This window comes from Halichoerus grypus, chromosome 7 (genome assembly GCF_964656455.1).
Source record: "Halichoerus grypus chromosome 7, mHalGry1.hap1.1, whole genome shotgun sequence".
In the NCBI taxonomy this organism is placed as follows: Eukaryota; Metazoa; Chordata; class Mammalia; order Carnivora; family Phocidae; genus Halichoerus; species Halichoerus grypus.
Window position 1 is genome coordinate 65,709,584 of NC_135718.1, and position 22,500 is coordinate 65,732,083.

The 22,500-nt window shown below is 37.9% G+C and overlaps 1 protein-coding gene, 1 non-coding gene and 1 pseudogene across 4 annotated transcripts in view; 1 reads left to right on the top strand and 2 right to left on the bottom strand.

The window, feature by feature from the left end:
* Positions 1-22,500, bottom strand: part of BICC1 (BicC family RNA binding protein 1) — a 291,170-nt gene that overhangs the window by 146,131 nt on the left and 122,539 nt on the right. The gene's annotated exons all lie outside the window — the stretch shown is intronic.
* On the bottom strand, positions 283-1,499 carry LOC144382519 (5-hydroxytryptamine receptor 3C pseudogene; annotated as a pseudogene).
* LOC118526763 (U4 spliceosomal RNA) lies at positions 7,414-7,561 on the top strand. The gene has a single exon (XR_004912766.1). It is a non-coding gene; the product is annotated as a U4 spliceosomal RNA (small nuclear RNA).

Here is a 22,500-nt window from a genome sequence, read left to right on the forward strand (position 1 = left end):
AGGTCAAATTGTCCTCTTTTTTTTTTCCCCTGCAAAGAAGCTTACTGAGGGTGATTCAACCAAGGGGGTATTTCAGGAACCTGAGTCCTAAGGAGCTAGGCAGAACTCATGGGAGGGCTGAGGGGAGCTGAGGGCATGCAGGAACAAGGATGTAATAACTTCTGGAGGACAGAGGGAACTACCTGGTCTGGTCTGAAACTGCACAGAAGGGCTGAGTTAAAAACAAGGTGGTTGCCGAGACTGTGGGGCTGGGATTGGATGGTATGAGAGCCTGGCTGGTTTCTAGAGGCAAGAGAAGCTCCAGATTGGGGTTTGTAGATGGGCATCCGCCAAGGTCTTCCAGAGGACAGTGACCATGATGATTGAAGGAGGTCATAAAGAGCAGATAGAGATAGAAGAGCACAGCATCCACTGTGTGGCTGAACTGCACCCACAGGTCCACTAAGTGCTGCTTCTGAGCCTTGTGTTCCTACTGGCCCTTGTTGATGCAGGGCATCCATTTAACTCTGCCTCGTTGTTACCAGGCACCCTCCCCACCAGCTCCACTGGCTCCTCAGGCCAGGCAGTAGGTAGGAGTGAGACCCAGGCCCTTACTTCCCTTCTGGGTTGCAGTGGGGCGGCATTTTTTGGGGCTGGTACAATGTAAAAGCAATGTGGTGGCTGGGTGATCATCAGGTACAGCATGGAGGTGATGAAAACGGTCCCCAGTAGGCTGACCTGCACCGTCAGAGACAGACACAGGGCAAAGGAGACACTGATGTGGGAGGTGCCACTGGCCAGGAATAAGTCATTCATCATGAGCAGAAAGAGGGTGTAGTGCAGCAGAAGTGCTGTCTTGAATGGGGCATGACTCTCACTTTCTGCTGGCAGAAAGAAGCTGAAGGCATTGATGACAACCCCAGAAAGCCCCTTGACCCCAGAAAGCTCATCACATTCAGGCTGGACCACCTGCTGAGATGAAAGAGCTGAAGGTGAGAATGCAGTTCTGTTCATCAAAGGGGAAACAGAAGACGTCCAGATTACATATGTTCATACTGGCTTATATCTGATGCAACCTTCACAGGTGACATAAGCCATGTGACTTGCAGGTGCCTGATCCACATCCATGACCTCCTCACTGAAGATAGTTGGAAGCCACAGGTTCTTAGTTGCCATGCTGAGCTTCCTGATGCTCCCATATTCCTCTGGATTCCACCTGATGAGTGGATCATAGCAGATCATAAGTTAGCCCCAGGAATGATGTCATCAATTGAAGCTGAGCATCACCATTTCCAGGATGCCAGACGGGGTGATGGAGATGTGGACATGAGTAGGGATACTGTAGTTGATATCTGGATGGAAACTTTTCTGCTAAACACTGCTTAGAAGGTAAGAGGATTACCCCCATGCTGGTCAAAGCCTGAGTGACTGGTAGTAAAACTGTCTCCTCTTCCTTGAAGCAGCCAGTGGAAAATGAGGCAGAGGAGGAATCCTTCTCCACGCAGCCAACGTCTTTCCATCTTCCTCTCGCTCTTCTCTGGAGACTTAGTGATAATGTTGATCTTGCAGACCCACAGGCCACATCTTGAGCCCTAGCTCAAACTGTCCTTTTAATTAAAACTTATAAACTGATTTTTCAAAACTACCAATTAAAAAGCTCAATATCAACTCACATTCATTTATTTATTCAGCTGATACTTAGAGAGTTTATGAAGTGGCAAGTACAACTGTAGATACTACATAAGAAAAGTTTTCATTTAGTAACACAAATATTTTAATTACATATTCATCTACCTGGGACAATTTATTGCTCATTTTCAGCAGATAAAGTCTTTAACATATAGTCTGGTGAATATTCTAAGATATGTAGCTTTCCTTATGTACCTGCTATCAGCTTGGACTTTAACTGTACTAAACTTTTTAAAATCCTTTTAAACTTTAAAAAAAAAAAAAAGGAATACTAACCTCTCAAGTAAACATCTAGACACTGTCTTCTTAAGAGCCCCACTGTTAAAATAAAGGAAAAGGAAATAGCTAAATGAGCCTAAGGCTGATCCTAAGTCCTCAGGGTTTGTTTGTTTGTTTTTCAATTTAAATTTTAATTTCAGTAAATATACAGTGTTATATTAGTTTCAGGTGTACAATATAATAATTCAACAATTCCATACATACATCACCCAGTGCTCATCAAGACAAATGCATTCCTTAATCCCCATCACCTAGTTCACCCATCCCCCCACCCACCTCTCCTCTGATAACCATCAGTTTGTTCTCTATAGTTAAGAGTCTGTTTCTTGGTTTGTCTTTTTTTTTTCTTTGCTCATTTGTTTTGTTTCTTAAATTCCACATATGGGTGAAATCATGGTATTTGTCTTTCTCTGAATGACTTATTTCATTTAGCATTATACTCTCTAGCTCCATTCACATCCTTGCAATTGGCAAGATTTCATTCTTTTTTATGGCTGAATAATATTCCTGTGTGTATGTGTGTGTGTGTGTGTGTGTGTGTGTGTGTGTGTGTGTGTCTACTACATCTTCGTTATCCATTCAACTATCAATGGACCAGCCTACTTCCATAATTAAGCTATTGTAAATAATGCTGCTATAAGTACAGGGGTGCATGTATCCCCTTGAATACTAAGTCCTCAGTTTTTAAATTCTTCACTAGCCTGATCAGGAAAAATACTGAACTAGGTACACCCACAAGTTTTAAAGCGGGAAATCTTGTTTTTTAAGTTTCTCAGTTTTGGTTTGCACACTGTTACTGACTTAAAGCAAAATGCTTTCCATAAATGTGGTAAACAAACACCAAACTCCATGTCATCAATAAAACCCAGTTTTCCCAAATTAAGAGAATATCGACTTACTCCAACCATTTAAAATGATGCAATCCTTGGAATGTGTGTTTCTTAAAAGGGCAAAGGAAGTAGTGTAAAGCTCAAATGTGACTAGTGGGATCAGACTGTTGTGCTCAAGAAAAATTTTGAGTTTTTCAAACAGGGTCAAACACAAAGGTGAGATTCAGAACACTGTAAATTAACCTGGAAAAAAAACTGAGTGGAAAGTGTAGGTTTTAAACTTCATTGATATTTCCCTTTCTTTTATAAGGTCATTCAGTGAGGATCAAAGCTTGCATAAGAACAATTCACAAAAGAAAAGGCAAGGAAAATTCTTCAAAAATGCTTTATGTATAAATTGGTATACCTGACCAAAGACAATAATGCACTGACCAAAATCAGAACATCTAAAGATGATGGAAAACTTCCATTTTTTTCACACTAAAATGATTCAGGGAATCTTTCAAAACAAGTTTTACTTCCAGTCTGCACCCCATGCATTTTGTTAAAAAGTGGAAGACCATAAAATATTCAATTCTGTGTTTACTGCCAAATTTTTTATTTATTATGTTCACAAAAAAAAAAGTAATTTATAGTAAGCCAAGATGAAACAAACATTTATTGAGCACCTGGTAGACATCAGCACTTCATAAACACAATTGTACATGATCTCCACTTCCTCCATACAACCTTATAAAGCAGGCATGATCCCCATTTGACACTTGAAAAGCAAGTTTGGAGAGATTAAAGATCTTGCTTAGGATTGCACAGCCGAGTCAGGAGTGGCCTTCAGCCCTGGCTCTGCAATTAACTAGCTATATGTTCTTAGGAGTACAAGTCACCTCTCTGACACTCCATTCCCTCATATGCAAACTAGAAAGACTCACCTGAACATTTTAATTACATTAAAAGGTGCTTTTGATCTTTTAGAGACTGATGAGGGATGGTCAGACTTCTGACTTTCCCCTCCACCTCTATCTACCCTTTATCCAATTTCACTGTTCCTCGCCCGTTCCACAAGAAGGAAGGGAAAGGAGCTGCCCTCCCCCTGCCTGAAAAAAGAGTACTTAAAAGTTTTGTTTTAGATATTTGATAACACATCTGATTTTTAAAGGAGAAAAATCTTAAACAGAGAAGTTAAAACTACTTCCTAAAATCAGAGTATTAGAGACTTTCCCTTTATGCTATATTTTTTCATAATTACAATGAACAAATGAGAACTGACTTCATAAAATTCCCTCAAACACCTGACATCTCCGCTAAAAAAAATAATAATAATTAGTGTGGTCTCAAGTTTGGTAAAGAAGCATCACAATGTGCTATGGTGAGCGCTGTGAATTGTGTAAGACTGTTGAATCACAGACCTGTACCTCTGAAACAAATAATACATTATATGTTTAAAAAAAAAAAGGAAGAAGATAGCAGGAAAGGAAAAATGAAGGGGGGGGGAATCGAAGGGGGAGACAAACCATGAGAGACTATGGACTCTGAGAAACAAACTGAGGGTTCTAGATGGGAGGGGGGTGGGGGGATGGGTTAGCCTGGTGATGGGTATTAAGGAGGGCACGTATTGCATGGAGCACTGGGTGTTATACACAAACAATGAATCATGGAAATCTACATCAAAAACTAATGATGTAATGTATGGTGATTAACATAACATAATAAAAAATATATAAAATAAAATAAAATAAAAAAGAAGCATCACAATGGCCAGTAAGAAACTGTGTATCCAGACTAAATTTAAAAGTCATTCTTAACAAATTAGCTTTTAAACTGAAGTACAATTGACACACAATGTTACATTAGTTTCAAGTATATGACACAGTGATTCCACAAGTCTGAACCTTTATGCTGTGCTCAGCAAAGTGTCACCATACAGCCCTATTACAGTAACACCACTTTACAAATTAGCTTTTAAAGGACTAGATGGCCAAAGAGAATAAGTAATTTTTTCTGTATCTTGTTTATAATCCACAGAGGTATAAAACTCATAACAATTAATTAGAAAATAAAATTCTGGTTTGGTAAAGTAATAATCTGTGCCTTCCTTAAAACTGACAAGCTGAATTGAATTGAGAATTTTCCATCTGCCCTAATCATGAAACTCTTTGATCGAGTTCATTATTGAAAAGTCAGAAAAAGTCATCACTTCCAATATATTTGTCAAAGGAATTCAAACATTAAATAGACAAAACGGGTTAAATAGGAGCAAATGGCTGAGATATTTTTACTATCTTAACTAAAATTCCTTGCTGGGAAGAACTCAAGGGAAAAACATAGGGAAAATTCATCAGGTATTTAAGAGAGGAAGATGATATTAACATTTGAATGCCTACTATGTGACATGACTAGGAGATTTTATGTAGATTGCTTTGTTTAATCACAGTCTTTTTGTTGTTGTTGTTAATCCAGTATAGTTAATACACAATGTTATATTAGTTTCAGGTATACAATAATTGCAGTCTTTTAGTCCTAAAAAAGGTAGGCATCACTATCCCATTCAACAGGTGAAGAAAGAGGCTTAAAAACTAGGTAATTTGGGGGCGCCTGGGTGGCTCAGTCGTTAAGCGTCTGCCTTTGGCTCAGGTCATGATCCCAGGGTCCTGGGATCAAGCCCCACATCGGGCTCCCTGCTAAATAAGAAGCCTGCTTCTCCCTCTCCCATTCCCCCTGCTTGTGTTCCTGCTCTCGCTATCTCTCTCTCTGTCAAATAAATAAATAAAATCTTAAAAAAAAAAAAAAAAAAAACTAGGTAATTTGTGGTGCACCTGGGTGGCTCAGTTGGTTGAGCAGCTGACTCTTGGTTTTGGCTCAGGCCATGATCTTGGGATCATGGGATAGAGCCCCGTGTTAGGACACCACGCTTAGCAGGAGACTGCCTGAGATTCTCTCTCTCCCTCTGCCCCTACCCTGGCTCAAGCACTCTCTCTAAAACAAATAAATAAACCTTTTAAAAATGTTGGTAATTTGCCCAAGGTCACATAGCTAATAAATGCTGATGTATTTCCAGCTCATATATATTTGAATATATACTTAAATGAAAAGTCTAAGTTCTTTATACAACCTCCTTCCACCTTTTCTGTGTTTGGTCAGGGATTCAAAAACTAAAAAGTCACATTCAGCAACCTATTAAAATTTTAGTTTTGGTTGAAAAAAAATGCATGATCATGATACAATATATCAACTGCTACACCAGAGGTATGAGAAGATAGCACATAAAAGTTGCACTTCTAGAAACAGGGTAAACTGGATATTCAGATAAAGCCATTTAAGTAGAAAGCTTCTTAAAATGCTGAGTAAAATATAAAAATGTATTTTTCAAAGTAAGAAAATTCCTTAGATCAGAAATGATAGGAAGTGAAGGCTGGAGTCAGCATTTGCCATAGAAATGTCTATTACCTGGTGGCCTATAGCCTGAATTTTAATAAACCATATTCAGTGAACAGAAAATAAAGTTCACAACAGAAACACATAAAGCCCCAGAGGTTGAAATAAAAACTCCCCGTTAGTGATCAACAGTGTCTGGCTTTGCCTTGTGGAATGAGAAAAAAGAAAAAAGTCTCCTGAGAATTCCTAAATATACTTATGTGACAGAATTCTCTTGGTGACAGAATTAAAAAGTTTAAACAATTTTTAAAAAGTTTAAAACAATTTAAAAGTAGTTTTCAAATAAGTTTCATGGATAAAATTCCAATGAACATGAACTTATAATCAAAAATCACTACAGATACAAGGGGAAAAGCCAGGAGTATTGAGTTAGGATAAACAATAAGCTGCAGAAAAAGATCACCAAAATAATGCAGATATTACAATATGATATAGAATATTTATGCTTAAAGATATAAAAGAATTTATCACAACTCTGTAGAAGGAACAAGACACTATCAAAACTCAACACGCAGATTTTAAAAACAGTTAAGAGAGGGACAGGAACACTGAGAAAGGCCCTTTCCTGAAGCTCAGGCATACAAGACCTGACTAAAACTGAGGCTGGAGGAGAAGGGAAAGTACCAATCCACCTTCCACCACCCCTCCACCGCCCCCCTCACCCCGCCCAGGACCTTGCCCCAAGTAACAAGCAGCAGTAGCCCACTGCTGGGGAAGAGGCAAGAACACAGAGAGAGCCCTGGGGCCCAGGTGTGCACTGTGGAAGGAAAATCGGGCATAGATTAGGAATACTACGAAAACTCCCCGGCACTCCAGACCTCCTACTAAGCTCAAGGTAACAGTAGTTCAACACTGGAGAAGTTTGAAGTTTGTGCTGGACTCACAGTAACTATAGCAACAACAAAATTCAAATCTAGCTCAACTACTGACAATATTGACACGACTGCTTATGTTAACAGCTTGAAGGAGAGAAGTGACCATTTATGGGTATTAATACTATTTACCTTAGTCTCTATTGTTCTTTAGCACACAATACCTTACATTCAATTAAAAAATTACTAAACACAAAAAGGAAAAATTATGCCAGTGTTAACAGATAACATGGTCAACAGGACCAGACTCCAACATGGTCCAGATATTGTAAATATCATACGGGACATTTAAAATAGTTATAAATATGATAAAGATCTAATTGAAAAATATGACCAGCTTTGCGCAGTGGCAGTATCGTAGCCAATGAGGTTTATCCGAGGCGCGATTATTGCTAATTGAAAAATATGACCAATGTGTGCTTTTGGAAGGGAGGGGTATTTACCTGAGAGATGAAACTATGAAAGAGTCAAATAAAAATGCCTGAAATGTAGAACAAAGTCATACACTGGGAAAAAAATATTTACAAATCATATATCCAATAAAGGACCTGTATCCAAAACTCTTACTACTCAATAGATAACCCAAAATTATTACCAAATTTTGAACACTTAGCAAAAGAAACCATATGAATGGCCAATAGGCACATAAACTGCTTACCATCAGTCTTCAAAAAAATGTACATAAATCCACAAGGAAAAACTGCTACATATCCACTAGACTGGCTAACCTTAAAAAGGTAGACATTACCAAGTGCTGGAAAGGCTGTAAACAATGGCAATTCTCACACGTCACTGGTGGGAATCCAAAATTATAGAACCACTATCCAATAAAGTGAAACACACTTCCCTAAGGAGCGAGCCATTCCATTCCAAGGCATTTACTCAAGAGAAATGAAAATATTTGTCCACAGACCTGGATGTAGATTTTACAGCACATTCATTTATAATGGCCCTAAACTGTAAACAATTCGAATGCCCATCCACTGGTGAATGAACAACAAGAAATACTAGTATATCTACACAATAGACCACTACTCAGAACCAAAGCAATAAACTACTGATACATTCAACAACCCAGATGAATCTCAAAAAGATTTAGTCTAAGTTAAAAAAGACACAAAAGACTAAACGCTGTGTGATTCTACTCATATGATGTGATTCCACCTGATGTCAGTAGATTAAGCAATATGACATTGTGAAAACCTGCAGGGAGAGAAACACATCAGTGGTTGTCAGGTACTGGAAGTTGAGGGGAAGGAAACTGTTCTTTTAATAAAAACCCAGAAGTTTGCATTTTCAAAACCAATACAAATAAAAATATATTTCATTTATTTATTCAACAAATATTTACTGAGTGCGTACAATGCAGCAGGCACTATGATAGACAACGTACGAGCTGCACCAGTACGAATTTTCAGAAAAGTGATGGGGACAAACGCAACAAAAACTCATTTCACACAAGTTTTCAAATGCTGACTGAATATTGTCAGAACACAATACTTTTTCCATCTTCTTACCAGATTGTGACAAAATATCCTATATTTTCTCATGATAGTTTATTACATATTAGGGTGAACCATATGAATCTGCAATGTCAACAAAATAGTTCTCTCCTGTGTTCCCACAGACAAGAACTCAGAAGCTCACTGTGAAGTAATCAGTGGTGATGTCAGCCCTTCTCATTGTAATGTAAAATACTGGCTGAGTTTCTAGTCAAAATACCTGATATGGGGGGGGGGGTGTTTTGTTGTGTTTTGTTTTGTTTTTTACTATTTAAGAACTTTCCCAACATCCGGAATGAAATGTGTTATTCATCTTGTAAATAGAGATGATTGCTATGGAGACTTAACTGACTTCTGGTTTCAAATTTCTAATGTAAGAACTAAAGGACAACAAAATTATTCCCATTTTTAGTTAAAAGTCTTTATTTAACTTCCTTATCACTAGTGGAAAACTTGAAAATCCTCTTAAAAGGTTTAGTTCATTCAGGCATTTTAAAATAGAATATTCCTATGAAAAATAAATACACTTTCCAGAATCAAAAACCAAAATGAAAATATCCTTTTGTTGAAGAATCTATTTTAGATAGTATAATTCATGTAGATAATTTTAGAAAAAATACATTTTTGTGCTTTAACACTATCTTAATTTTTTTTTATAAGCCATCGGGACATTATCTTTCTGGTAGGATATTTCCATGAACTGTGTTGATAGTATTTTGGCCTTCAGAAGGGCTAATAATTAATTCCATAGTCACTAAAGTTTTCTTCAGATACACAATATGATAGCTGTCACTCAACATAAATACACCCACGAGATAATGGAGCTGCATGACCAAATGTGACTTGCAAAGGACCTCATTACAGAGAAAACAATGAACAGAAATTCAGAATGTAAGAAGTGCAACTTTTTATCGCTCATTGTTTAGAATTCCAAAATATGAAAGTTCTCAAAGTATATTTCTCTATTTTTTTCAAATTCCACCCTAATGTTTATCTTTGCTTTCTTGATTTCATCTTTCAAAATTCTAACAAATCCAAGTTATGAAATTTAATCTTTGGTCAAATGAATAATACTACAAAGCCTCATATTTAAAAATCCAAATTATATCAGATTTTAAATCTGTATAAATTCAAGAATACTTAATCCAATTTTTTAAGTAAGTGAAATTTTAAAGTACTCAGTAACCCTCCAACTGACTTCAGATATTTTCCACTCTGTAAGAGATTATCTAAGGTAAACTTGTGCCATATAACCTTTGCATAATGAGCTTGTGCCAACAAATGAGCAAAACCAGCACATGACATACACAGGTAACTCTATACCTTAATTTTAATTGTTTAAACCTAAACACTGTTGATAATAGCAACCAACTTAACAATCTTCAGAAAATGAAAAACAGATGAAAAGTCTTAGATCATCATGAATCACACAGCAATGGAATTTAGCTTTAGATCACTCTTAGGATTCTTCTAACTATAATGGGCTTTGGGCTTTGATATTTATAATCTAGGCCAGTGGCTCCAGACCATTTCTCCCTTCAGATTTCCTGAAGTGGCTGTGATTGGGGTAGGGGGTGCCTGAGCTCTTTTAAAATGCCATTTCTAAACTCCAGGGAGAAGGAACATGGAACCTCTTGACATCAATGCTTCTGAATTTAGTGAAGAAGCAGAGAGAAGCATGAGACATTTCAGAAGTGAAAAGAAAAATCCAAGTTCAGTATGTGAGCCCTTTTAATGTCATGAATTTGAAGAAAAGAATCTCTTCCTTAAAAAACCTGACAGCGCCAGGTTGCTACTAATATGCCATATCATGTCATTTAAATTTTTTTTAATTTTATTTATTTGAGAGAGACAGAGAGAAAGAGAGAGCGCATGTGTGAGCACATGCAAGTTGGGGGAGGGGCAGAGGGAGAGAATATTCAAGCAGACTCCCCGCTGAGTGCTTAGCCTGATGTGCGCCTCAATCTCATGACCCATAAGATTATGACCTGAGCCAAAACCAAGAGTCAGACGCTTAACTGACTGACCCACCCAGGCACCCCCCCAAATCACGTCATTTTAGAAACCCTGTCCTATTACCATCAAGGAAATTTAAAACACTAAAATAAAAATCCAGCTATCAATACCCCCACTGCAGTCTCAGGACTAAAAAATTTACCTCTATTCTATGTATGGGAAAAATGGACAAATTATTAAAAAGAGAATCTTACAATAAAGATATATTTTTCTTAAATCTCAAATTTTACGAGGAAAGAATATATGGTTTGAAATATTTAAAAAGAAAATGCATGTAACATGTTAAATACAGTGATTTTCAACTTGGCATCACATTAAATCACCTGGGGGGACCTTTTCTCTTCCTCTTCCCTTCTCCTCCTTCCTGGCACGAAGGTGTAAAAGATCAAGGAAGTGGGACCATGATGGGCGGGGGTGCCATGCAGGGGCATCTTAGGCAACATGTCTGGCAGCTAAGGAAAGGGGTTGAGTGGGGGAGCACGAAGGTGGCCGAGGAAGGAGGATTTCCTGAGTAGTTGGAACACTGGTTACATTAAGCAGAATTTAATTGGGCACAAAAGTAATATACTGAGGAGAATGGGAGCTAGCTTTCTCAATTTCTGGAGAAGAGGTGAAGGCTAGAAAAAGCACTGGAGGTACTGGGTTAGAATCTGAATGAACAGAATAAACATTTTTCTAAAGTTATACAGACACGGGTATAGAAACAGTCACAGATATACATATGTGTATTGTGCACACATATATACATTTCCTAGTTCTGTCTGCTGAGAGGGCCTACTAGCAGACAGCACTGAGACCCAGATCGTGATTCTAGTTACCACCTTCTACTCAAAAGAACGAGGGTCAGGGCAGGGAAGTACAAGATAAACCCGGAACATCTTGTCCCAGAAAGTAGGAAAATGTTCAAAGAATGATAGGAATGTGTCAAAAACAAACAAACAAACAAAAACAGGAGTCAATCTGGAAGGGCTCAAATCTAGGACAATTTGAGTATCAAAATAATGAGATTATCAAATTACAATCCATTGAACAAAGGGGGAATCCATAAATCCATATTGATATGAATAAGTAAATGAATAAATAAATTGATAAATAGGAAAGAAAGCTCTTTCTTATAGGATATCAACTAACTGATATGGATGGAATAATGAAAATAATTACCATTCAGCAACTATCACAGCAGTCTTTAAAAAAAAAAAGAAGCCATCAATGAATGCTAGGACTTGTAGGTGGAGATTTGATGAAGAACAGGATAGTGGCATAATATGGGAACATCTCCTTACAAAATACTAGTTAAATACAAAGGGGATAAGGGTGATAATGGAGAAAGTCAACTTGAGCAGGTGATCATATTTAATATCACCAGTGGTGAAACAGACTGACACAGTATGCTTCCCGATGTGATACCCTGAAAAGAGCATGGCATTATTCCTGCCAAGAAAGCAGAGCCTGAGTCTGGCTGTGAAAAAACACTGGATGGTCCCAATCGAGGGCTGTACAGAATGAAAGGCCTTCACAGACATGAGAAACAGGGAAAAAACTGAGGAATGGATTCTACAGTGAAGAAGACAGACAGACATGACAACTAAATTCAACCACGTATTCTTGTATATGATTCTGGACCAGGAAGGGGAAAAAGAGACACTATTGGGGGGATTTGGTGAAACTGGAGTGGGATGTGTGGATTACATGGTGGTTTTGTGTAACGTTGATTTCCTGATGATAACAATTTTCCACACCTTCCCATCCTCTCTGACTGTGCTGTCTCTGGTAACAATACCAACCTCACTTAGGGGTGATGGAGCATCATGTCAGAAAAAAGACTACATAGATTAAGAGAAAGGGAGAAAGTTCAGTAAAATATTAATAATTGGGAATCTGGGTCATAGGAGTGTGAGAGGTCTTTGCAACATTTTTGGAAGTCCAAAACTATTTTAAAATAGAAACAACTTATTAATAAATAATCCCTGGGGAGAGTTTGCTAAAAATCCCAACACCTGGATTACCTCAATTAAATCTCTGTGGGGTGGAAATCAGAGGTCAGTGTTTAATGCACCTAGAACCCATCAAATTTGCACTCTACAATACACAGTAGTTGCTCAATAAATGGTTGATACTGCCGCTAAAACTATTTAACATAACTTCACATGTCTATTTGCAGAACATAACTCTTCATATGGAAAATTTTTTAAGAAGGCAATCTTGAATAACTGTGACCTATCTGAAGTTGCAAAGATCAACCACAAGTGATGAGGTTGCTGATACTGTTACCAGAGACAGCACTAAAGAGATTGTAAGTAAAATATTAATAATGATGGGACAGCAAGTCTTTAATCTCTCAAATGCCTATTAGTCCACAAAACAATTACTGAATTTGACCTCAAACAAGGATATAAATTATTACAAACATTTGCCCACAGAATCCTCAGAAATTACAAATAAAATTTCAATTTAAATAGGAAACAAAATGAGCAAATATAACTGACTTGTCTTGTGCCAAAAGGGTTTTTAAGTGGCTCTTTAAAACTTAAATTTTAGTTTGTTTTTAATAAAAAAGAAAATTCTATAAAACAAGCTGGACCTTATTAAAACGGTCTCTATGTTCAGAGAATATTCTCTTTGTTCAAGATTTTATACCTCTTCTAGTTTTTTTCTTCTCTCCTCCTTTCGCAAATGGCTAAAAATGCATTTCTGTAACAATAAACAGTTGTAAATAGCTAAAAGGTTCCCCAGTGGGGGACTAGTTGAAATAACTTAAACTGCATCCATACAATGTAATAACATGTAATATGCAGCAGGAAGAAAAAATGAGGGTAATGTTTATATTCAATTGGAATAGATTCCCAGATATATTGTTAAAGTTAACAATAAAGCAATAAAGTTAACAAACTAGAATGTGGGTAAGGGAAGAGAGACTGAAGATTTTTTAACTTTATATGTACACTTTTATACATTTTTGAATTTGGAATCTTATAAACATAGTAACTAGGCAAAAATTTAAATTAACATACACCCAACATTTTCGCAGCTCTTCCTCAACTTACAATGGGGTTACAACCCAACAAGCCTGTTGTAAGTTGAAAATATCCTAAGTTGGAAATGCCTTTGATACACATAACCTACCAAAATCATAGCTTAGCCTCAGCCTACCTTGAACATGCTCAGAACACTTACATTAGCCTAGTTGGCCAAAGTCATCTAACACAAAGCCTATTTTATAATAAAGTACTGGGCACCTCATGTAATCTATTGAATTCTGTGGGAAGTGAAGGAGGTTGGATGCATGGGCACAGAATGGTACAAGTGCATCGGTTGTTCCCTCTGGTGGCTGTGTGGCTGCGTGGCTGACTGGGAGCTGAGGGTCACTGCTACCGCCCAGTGTCACCAGAGAGCACCGTGCCACACGTCACCAGCCCAGGGAAAAGATCCAAATTCAGAACTGAAGCCTGGCTTCTACTGAATGAGTATCACTCTTGCACCACTGCAAAGGCAAAAAATCTTAGGTCAAACCATTGTAAATCAGGGACCGTTTCAACATTCGAGAAATCTTACACTAAGGTAACTTCAGTGGCTCCAGACTATTCCCACTCTTCTCCAAAATCACTGTGTATATTAAGTAGGTGCATTTACATCGCAGGAATGTTCATTCATTCGATGACACTGAGTCCTACCATGACATAAAAACTACCACAGGGCACTTTCCCTTGGAACATACAAAAAATGCAAAAGAGCAATCCCTGCCTTTATCTGGATATAGCACCTCTATTATAATACAATGCAGTGTTGCATGCAAATGAAAACTCCAATAAGGGACAGATAGTGCATAACACAGAGCACGTGAAGGATCACTTCTAGCTCCCAGTGATTAGGGATGATTTTATGAAAAAGATGGCATTTAAGTTGGCCTTTCAAAAATAACGCATCAACAAGCAAGAGTCAGAAGAACATTCAAGATGGATGGAATGACAGGACTGAGTGCATTCAGAGAACAGCTAGCAGCCCATTTGGCACCAGCACGTGGTTAGTATAAAGATGCTGAGATAGAAAAGGTTGGAAAATGAGGCTAGTGCAAAGGCAGAGGTACTTAAATTATCAGGCAGATCCCAAGTCCTGGTCAGTGCCCAGCTCATAATAGATGTTCAATAAATATTTAACATTGTAAGTCATGGAGACATTGTCAAGACTGTAAATTGTCTGCATGCCCAGATACAACTAACTAACCATCTGTAATTTACTGAAGGTTGGAAGTAGTCTTGGCAGTGTGTGAAGATGTCATTTATTTTAATTCTTTCAGCTGCTTATGAAAACGAAGAAATTAACAGAGTTGTTCTCAGATCAAGGAACTTAAGGAATAAAAATTCTGGAAGACCAAACTTAGAATCCTGTGATTTAAAAAATGATGTTATCTTACTGAGGTCAAAATCTGTGCAGGCTAAGCATATACTTGCTGGAACAAGCAAGAGCAATGACACTTGATAAAAAGGATACACAGTACCCTGATTCAAACAGACCTGTGGACTGAACAGAGGGCAAATGAAGACTTGACTCTGTCAATTTCCCATGCTGGACTATTTTGAGTTTAAACACTGCATACTTTGAAGAGATGCTAAACTACATTTTCAAGGGGGGAAAAAAGCCACACTTCAGAAGAGAAGTTTGATGCTTCTGAAAGGAGCTTTAAATTTCTGCTACTGTCTTTGGTGTGCAAGTCGTAGTGTGAGTGTAATTTATTGAGTATTTATCCCACCAGCAGGGCTCAGTTTCAGAAAGAACTGAAAACAAACCAGACCCATGAAGATGATGCAATATCCCTGGAATTTTGGAGACAACTCCATGAATCCTAAAACTATTTCTGCCTACTTGGCCAAATTCAGGGCAGTGTTTGTGTCTGCCCATCTCAGGGAAAATGCATTCTCTTTTGTGAAATATGGCAGCTCCCATCAGCAGGACAAAACATCAAGATTCACTCACCTTGACTAAATATACTCCACATTTTAGAGAATAACTTGTCTTTTAAATACAATATTCTCACTCACCTTATTAAAAGTAATCAGTGATTAGGCAGTAACTATGCACTACTGTGTGGCTTAGTATATTAATCTCTTTTCTGCCATGTCTCTTGTACTAGTGGTTAAAATCTTTATTGGCATGGCCAAAATGTTCTAGTATATGCAACAGGCTATCAAGGAAACTTCTGCTCGGCCTTCATGTGTACAAATTGCAAATTATGAAGCCTTCTACCGATAGCAAACACTCACTTGAGAAAAGGTAGAAAGGAACACTAAGCTCCAGCTATGCTTATTTTCTTTTACTATACATACAGAATGTTTAAAAGTTCTGTGATCACATAAATAAGAAAAAACAAGCTACATCATACCAGACATTATCAATATTAAACATCCTTCCCCAGAAATCATGAAACAAAAATGTTAACAAGGTAATACTCTAAGGTCCCTTCCAACTTTAAAATGTTACATCTCTATAAATTTTTTAAAAATTAATTCCAAAGTAAAGTAACAAGGCATTATATAATTGAACATTTTAAATGGATACTGCTGTAAAATACCAAGTCAAAACAATAAACCTTTACTGAATACCTATGTGGGCATATCAAAGCTCACCAAAAACATGACTAGCAGTTAGTATAACCTTCCTGGTAAGCACTATAATCACACATGCATGCATGTGTGTGCAGACACCATGCACTTCATTTGCTTTACTATACACTCAAGTTTATGAGAAAAACACCCTATTCTGGGTCTGGAGGTCCAAACATTGTGCCATGTGACAGCAGTGAGGGTTTGTGGATTTATATGTTAATCGAGGTACCAGTAAAGGCCTCAAAACTCAGGACTCTCAAATTTCCATTTAAACAAGTACTGGTGGTCTCTTTTCAAAGTCCTATTTTAACTGCATTTGAAAAATCAGAAAACGTTACAGTTGGCAGAATTGTTATGTCCACTCAATCTAATTCCTTCATTTAGTAAATGAGACGACCAATTTATAAAAGGGAAAATGGCTTCTCAAAGTAACACAGCTAATTAATGGTTCCCTTGCTTCTCAGTACAAACTCTTCTCATTCCACCTTTCTTTTCTGAACTGTTAAGTATGAATTTTAAATATGCTTTCTGTCCCAATTCATTACTGAATTTGGAATGCCCCTCTGGGTGTTTCCTTACAACTTAGTATCAGCTGATTCTACTAAGTAATTAACATGACCTTTCAATTATCTCAATCTTGTTATCTCAAGAAAAATTCATTCTTATTTTAATCATGCCCACCCTGCCAAACCTAGAACAAGATTGCAAGGTGTGTAGAAAAGCTATAGTTCTGCTCTTCCACTATAAATTGGGGACCATAATTTATTTTCAATCATAACCACTATTTAAGGCAGATTTTTTTTTTAAAGGCTAAAGCTTTAAAAACACATGTTACATTTACTTGGTAAAAGCACTCTGGATACAAGTACTTTACCATGAGGATTGGAGGTTTATTAAAAAGCACATAGGAAACAAAAGCATCAAATGAAAAACTTGAGAAAATCCCAGAAGGAATACTAGGTAAAGAGAATAATAAAGCCAATGCGAAGATTGGAACACAGAATTACACACCACTATCTTAGGCTGAAAATTGATCCCTGCCTCCCACAAGCAAGGAGAGAAACCACATCTGCACAGGATTCACAGTGTCCATACACTAAAAAGTAAGCCAGTTCTTCAGGATGGAAGCACAGAGGCTGCTGGTTGTAAGATCTACAGGAAATTTCCCCAGTGGTTCCTCATAAAAGTCCAGTCCGTGATGGGGTGGGAGCCTCCACAATACTGGTGTGTGCTGGGACTTCACTGCTCACAGTCTCTCCCAATACAGGCTGATGGCCCAGTGCCAAATAAAAGAGAGACAGACAACCCACCTCACTGGGCTGCAGAAGTACATGCAAGGAAGGCCAAAATCTCCCTTGGAGAAGAGTCTGGCTTCATTCCAAACTCCCAAATGGGTGATTAAGGTCACAAAGCTTAGAGTCTGGTCACAATCATTTTAGTCTGGAAAGTATTTAAGGTAGGCATTCCTCATCACCTACAAAAGTCACTTGTAAGTTGGGGGTGGGGTGAAGAGGGAGCCCAATAATTTTTTGGTCTCTAGAAAGCATGATTCAACAAATTCTAACAGAAGTTTTGCCATTAACATTTGTACTTCTTGTAAATTTTCAAGGACTAACTGCAGTTGGTTTCATCTTTTCCTGCTAAGACATCTTTTCATCCTGACTTATTTTTTATTTTTAACAAAGGGAGCTCCAGGTTGACTATAAAAGCTCATTAAAGAGGCTGAGTTTTATTGAAAAAAAATTCTAAACCAAGGAGGAATGGAAAAATAGATATGCTATAAGTAACAGAGTAATCAATAAATCTGAATTAACAAAATAAGCCATTTCAATAAAACCTGATCTGGGCTAATAACACAAAATAGCTTGAGGTCTGAAATCAGAACCCAACAGCTCCACTCTGACAGAGTATAAGAAGAGTGCAACCAATGTTCCATGGATGATAGGCGTGACCAATGGAAGACAGGGTTGTCCTAGCTAGATTGCAACCCATATAGTCCAAACAGCTGAAGCCTGATATAACCAGCCCACAATGGAATCACTGTTCAGACAGTAACATGAACCCCACCATCACTATTTTTAACTGTGCTCTCTGGAATCCCTCTTCCTCATCTCTTATCATGAAGGTAAGTGTTCATAAAGATTTGGTCACTTTCAGTATTAGAAACTCAGTCCAGGACAGTGTAACATTCCAATCTGACAATCAATTCAGAGTTAATCCCACTCTCTATGACCAGCTAGATTTATAGCTCAGGAAACTCAGGAAGGCATGGGAGAAGGGGGAGCAGAGAGAGAGGGACAGAGAGAGAAGGTACGCTGAGAAGGGGGAGATGTTCGTTCATCCCTTCAAACCTCTTCTGAGCTCCAGATCATCTATACAGTAGGTGGTAACTAGCATTTTTTTTTAATGAAACAGAAAACAGAAAAAAATCAGGTTGTATTACATGTATTACCTCATTAAACTTTTTTCATTTATTTATTTTTAGGTAGACATGTAGTGGGTCAGGATGTATGTGTATCTATTTCTTATGCTGGTTGTAGTAAAAAAAAATTGAAAATCATTTCCTTTGATCTCAGGTGGTGAGACAATACGATATGGTGGTTATAACATGGTCTTGGGAGCCAGACCACATGGATCCAAATTCCCAGTACTAAATCTCTCCATGCCCTAGTTTCCTGTATGTGTAAAATGAGAACAATGATAGAACCTATATCATGGAGTTGTTTGGAGGATTAGATGAGTTAACACATAAAAGTCTATCAAATATACCAGTGGAGATCAGCTATTTGGGGGGAAGAAGGAAGGGAAGAAAAAGCAAATGCCTCCTTACTTACCTGGGTGCATCAGCGATCCTCTCTCCACTACTTTCTGGTGCTTCTCTGACTACCACTCACTGGCTACTGACAGCCTCTACAGGGAAGGTCTGCAAGTAGCTCTTGCAGAGTTTCTGAGAGGCATCCACGAGGGTTCCCACTGCACACTTCTCTGAGATGCGATAACCAAATTCTTCATGTCTCCTTGCCCCCTGACACCATCAGAATACCTAATGGTCTCCAAACACTGGGCTCTACTCACCTAGTAGACAGGCTTCATGCGTGGGTTACTGGAGAGACAGCTTAATCCCAGCTACCTTCAGTGGTATCTACTTGGCTCACACTAAATGATGGGAGAGATTCTCCCCAGTTGTCTTGTCCAATCTCACATAGGCACCGGGGCACATCAGCAAGACTGTTGCTTAAGCAGCTGTGCCACCAGGTAATAAAACACTGGTCTCCTCTCCTTGAAGTGTGCCCCATCTTTGAGAGATTTCCTTGAAAAGTCCCTTCTCCCAAGAGAAAATCTCCTAACCTCTTAAAAGGACCACCTCATTTCCCAGCTCAGCCTCCATAAGGATATTCCACCTCTTTCTTCCCACTTCAATCTTTCTAGGGAGGGGGTTTGCAGGGAAGAGGGGTGGTTTGTAGTGCTAGCTGTGGGTATCAGAGCAGTTTCTACCATCTGATAACAAATGTGAAGAAGTATGCAGACTCAATGTTGGCAGTTTATCCAAAGCTCTCTTCAAAATGCCAGGGCCATAAATAGGCCCTTCAATCTGCATCCTAGTTACCAATTATGGGGTAATAGGAAAAGGTCCTACCCAAATCCTACGTAGGGGAACTACCAAGAAAAAGAATAAAAGCAGAAAGGAAAGAGAGAAGCAAGTGATGAGAAGTGATCATAATTAGGAGAGACAAAGAGCACCAAGCAGCCCTAGGCCCAGACCATGGAAAGGATTTCTGACATTGGAGAGGAATTCTGTACCTCAGTGTTCTGGCAGTTAAAGATATAGGGTGTGTGTGTGTGAGAGAGAGAGACAGAGAGAGAAAGAGAGAGACAGAGATGGACAGAGAGACTGAACACTGAAATAATGGGACATCTCTACAGTAATAACCGATGTCACGGCAGAGTGGCTTGCACTCGAGAGTGTTGTACATGCCACGGAATAAAACTCTGTATGATAAATGCCTTTTAGGGCTTGGATTCAAAGGCTTCGCTGGCAAAGGGCAGGAGAAAATGGCATTTCCAATGGGTGAACACAAGAAAAAGTTGAAGGATGAGTACAATGTTGGGACATGACTCCATGTGCACTGTGATGATATGAGAGCACAGCTCAGAGGGGGACAGTTGTTGGGAATATTTTTATATACTGTGAGCATCTAAAACTGCCAAGTACCATAAGCTCCTAAAGCAGATGACTTCAGCCATACTCTAATGTAGGAGAGGGTCTCAGTCCTAAGTGCCAGTACTTACCTTAGAGATGGCCTAGTGGCTTACTTGAAAAGGGCAAAGTAATTTTTCGGTTTTTTTTTTTTTAATGCAGTTGAGTGTGTCATGTTTACTTCTGAAAACCTTTTCAAATTAAGGCATGAAAACACTAGATCAAGTCGAAAAAAGAACTCAGCATGTCCTAAAGCTGGAAAAAAATGTTGCGATATCTGGAAAATAGATTGTTGAATGCAGTGTATCCTCTGAACACTTTACAACGCTTAGAAAATCAGTCAATCATGGAACTGCTTGTCAATTTTTCTCTGTAATTCTAGTCAAAGCTAAACACCAAAGGGACCTGGAAAACTTAAGCTAGTCTCATGTTTGCAGAGCTATGCTACTGTCCCATGATCACACACACACACTTTTTTTTTTTTTGAGAAAGTTCTTCTTGAATCCCTTAAGTACACATTCTGGTAATGGTGAGGACAGTCCTTTTTACCCCATCAACAAGACAAAAAAGTAGTTGTGAGTAGCCAAAGAAGGTTTTGTGACTTGGAAAAGTCTTATCTTTCAAAGTGCTGACAAGACAAAAGACACAGATTACTATGAAGATGATGGTTTTTCAGGAGTGTGGAAAATCATCTTGGGATTTTCACTCCTTCAGTCTTTGATACTATAACCACTATGATTCATTCTTCTGGATTCCAGATAACTAGTATGTTATAGTATGTTAAAATACTCCTTAAACCCACGAATTACCCTTAGTTTCTTTCAAATTTTTGAATTAAGCTAAAGGCCAAGGATTTGATTCTCTAAAGCAGGAAACAGATTTTAACATTCATTATTTCCTAAAACAATGTAATTTCAATGCTTTATTAATGGGATTTCTTTCAGCAAAAATTTGACATCCTCTCTTTTCAATGATCACTACAGGCAAATACTCAATGCCTAATGCTACTTTTCTAATTAAATAAAACATTTTCATATTTTTATTGGAAAAATGTTTAAGTGATTCCATGATCACCAAATAGAATGTTGTAAATATTTATGAACAAGAAATGTTGATGGCTAGCTAGAAAAAGCAGAATACAGACTAGTTTACAAAGTAAATGAAATAAATAAAGCTATATATAGGTATATCCATCATAGGAAGAGAATTAGAGAGATGCTTCCAAAATGTGCACACTACCGTTGAGGAGGAATCTGGCTGTTCTTTATTTAGTTTCTGCTCTGTACTTTTCTGTCCTTTTTTTTTTTAATGAGTGCATACCATTTTTACTTTTAAAAAAAAGCTATTTTTTCCAAATAGAATATAAATTTATGACAAGAAACATTTTTTGTTGTATTTAAAACTAGCAATGTAAACTCCCTAAAACAGATAAATAGTTAGCATTAATTCAGAAGCTGGCAAGAAAGACCTTGTCTCCCAAATGTAGCACTACCTGTGGCATTTTTCACAAGAGATCTACCCATGGCCTAAGGTAACATTGTTTCTTCCATTATTTCTACTGTGAGTTTCCTAAAAGGTTCTGTGCAGGAGACACACAGATACCATGCTAGCCCCAATCAAAATGTTCCAGATACAGAAGGCTAAAGAAAAAGGGTTATTAGCAATGAGCGTTCACACATACAGAAGGAAATCCATCATTACAATAACCATCACAGCCTCATTTAAATGTAATGATACTCAAACAGGTAATGCAGGCAGCCTACAAGACCCTAAGCCTATTTGGAAGGATGTATGATAGTCATACCTCACTAGGAAACATGGTAAAGCTAATTCTGTTAGTGTATTATAGAGAATTTTAGCCTAAATAATAGGCTATTGACTCCCAATATAGATCAAGATAAACTTCATATCTCACATTCTTATTATTATCCCAACTCTGCATGTCTAGTCCATTTGGGAAAGCTGAAAGTTGTATTCATCAGCATTTTGCCCTTAGTATGATTGACATATTTAAAAGGTGCTGTCTTTTAAACTTTTGGACTTCATAATTAGTCTGCATTTCTCATCTAATAGTAAATGGCACAGCACTGTTCTTAGGAAAAGTTG